This window comes from Osmia lignaria, unplaced genomic scaffold (genome assembly GCF_051020975.1).
Source record: "Osmia lignaria lignaria isolate PbOS001 unplaced genomic scaffold, iyOsmLign1 scaffold0042, whole genome shotgun sequence".
Lineage (NCBI taxonomy): Eukaryota > Metazoa > Arthropoda > Insecta > Hymenoptera > Megachilidae > Osmia > Osmia lignaria.
Genome location: NW_027478183.1, coordinates 217,501 through 220,000, shown reverse-complemented (window position 1 = coordinate 220,000; position 2,500 = coordinate 217,501). Strand labels below are relative to the sequence as shown.

Here is a 2,500-nt window from a genome sequence, read left to right as displayed (position 1 = left end):
GTGTTGTTGGGGTACTTTATTAGACTCTTTAAGAGCCTTACCATCATTCGCTTGATGTAAGAGTTTTGCCCATCTCATTTCCAGCTTCGTATTATTACAAATGTCCTCTCCACCGTCTAGTAGCCTTCTCTTGGCTCGACCAATTTCTAGAGAGAGATAATTACCGGGTTCCGTTCCTGACCCTATCATTTTCTCTAATCTCTCTCTGCGTCTAAGTGGCATAAGCCATCTCATTGATGGAATAGAGAGTCCGCCATCCTTAGCATTTGCATGAAAGAAGGCGTTTACCACGTCTTGTGGTAAAGCTAGCCATTTACGTATAGCACCTCGCACTAGGGTGTCGACTTTCTTGAGCCGACTTAAATTTGTGTTTCCTAGTGTTAGTAGGTGGTACAGTGCTGGTAGTACCATAACCCTAAGTGCGAAGAGTCTTTGCTGCGGTTTCAGAGGAGCTTTGGTAAGTTTCTCGATGTTCTGCTGGAGCTGTGCTTCAGGATGCACAATTGTGCGTCCCTCAGGAGTGAAGGGCACTCCTAGGTATTTCCACTCGTCTTCTCTTTTCATTGCAGGTAAGGTTCTGCCCTGACAGGAGAACGTTGTTCTGCTATCTACCACCGACTTTTTCTTATGTGGGACATTCCTTAGGGCGACAGTAAAGGATTTATTGGCGTTTATCTTTAATCCACACTGTGCCAAGAAGTCCACTGCCAAATCCAGCAATATTTGGAGACCTTGCGGCGTGGCTGCGAAAAATAATAAATCATCCGCAAACATTAAGGCGTTATAGTGGTCTCCATCAATGTCCACCCCAATTTCCTTGGGTATCATGCAGAGTAATCTGTCCATTATTAGATTGAATATAATGGGAGATAGTGGGTCGCCTTGTTTAACCCCACATGTGGGATGGATCGGTTCCGATTCCCAGTCATCACATACCAGCCTAGTGATGCTATGTTCATATATGTACATGATGTACTCAATCATTGCACTAGGTAGTCCACTGGTGACCAAAGTATCGTGTATTGTTTTATGCGTGACTGAGTCAAATGCTTTGGCAATATCAATTGAGGCCAGATATAGTGGCTTGAATTGTTGTCGATGGTATCTTAGAATTAAATCCAACCTGAATGTGTTTTCCGCACAACCGTCTATGGGAACAAAAGCTTTTTGCCTACTATCGAGTTTGACAAGTTTCATGAGTCTCCTTGCCAGTACTTTGTGGAAGGTTCTCGTTATTACTGAGGAGACTGTGATTGGCCTAAATTCACCTGGTTCTGAGGCTCCGTCCTTTTTCGGAATCATTACAGTTCTGGATTCCAACAAGTGTTCTGGAAGCTTGCCACATATTAAGAATAAATTAAATATTCTTGTTAGGATTTCCGGTGGTACTGCTCTTAGTTGTCTGGCAGTTAAACCATCCGGTCCCGGAGCAGTAGACAATTCCGGGAAGGCTTCCTTTATTTCAATAGGCCGAACAGGTCCCCATAGTGCGTCTATGACCTGTCTTTTCTCTACAACACCAGGTGTTGTATTATTACTGCCTGACATCACATTTTCCCAATAAGGTAACATTATACCTTTTTCTGGTGCCAGGGCAGTCGTTTTGTCCTTGAGCATTGTTCTTAGGCAATCACAAGGATTTTTACGCCAGGCCCGTTGTGTACGAGCATATTCGGCGCGTCTTTGTTGGCGTTTAGTAGGCTTTCTATTGCGGTTGTCTTTACCAGTATTCGTATTGATATTACGTGTCCGCTTCTTCGGCGGAGGCGGAAACACACCAAGCAGATAAATCCCAAGTTCTTCAAAAATTCTTGTGACAGACCATGTTTTAAGGTTTTCGCATATTTGATTGAGGTGGTCTGCTTTAAAACCTGCTATATTGAGTGGTTGTAGTTCAGCGAATAATCCAATGATTTCATCAATCAGGTCTGTGCCCCTTTCTTCAGCCTGATGTTCGGCAGGAGTCTCTGGATGTATATCTGACTCCGTATTCTGCTCCATCTCATGGATGAGCAAATTGACCATATCTTTATGTCTTATATTCTTTCGTTGACCCTTAATTGCTTCTAGGGTTCGGTTAGGAAAGTAAGGCAGAAGCGCCTGGTTGATAAAACGTGTACCCTCAATAGTTAGTTTGGCTTCCTGCCGTGCCAGGAGAGCCGCTTCTTCTTTGCTCCAAGGAGCCTTTCGTTGAACAATGTTTTGTACTTGTCGCTCATCATGCCAGTTTTTATGTGCTTTTTGTTCGTGCACACCTCGTCCCCTCGAGGTGGTAAAAGATCGCTCACATCCGGGCATTCTACAATGATATGCCAATGTGGGAAGTGATGCATCAGATAGTGCTTCGTCGGTGTTTATAGTCGGGTCGGACGAGCCTGAGGGCCCGCCGACTATAGTATTATCGTTCATCCGAGGCGTTTTTGTACTGTTTGGGCCGACTAAGTACGATCGAGAGGGCTGGCAACCCCCAGGATCGATGACGCAGAGGCAGCTCTTAGCT

At 44.7% G+C, this 2,500-nt stretch overlaps 1 pseudogene; it reads right to left on the bottom strand.

Moving 5' to 3' along the window:
• LOC143306997 (large subunit ribosomal RNA) overlaps positions 1 to 2,500 on the bottom strand; it is a 7,491-nt pseudogene that overhangs the window by 2,085 nt on the left and 2,906 nt on the right.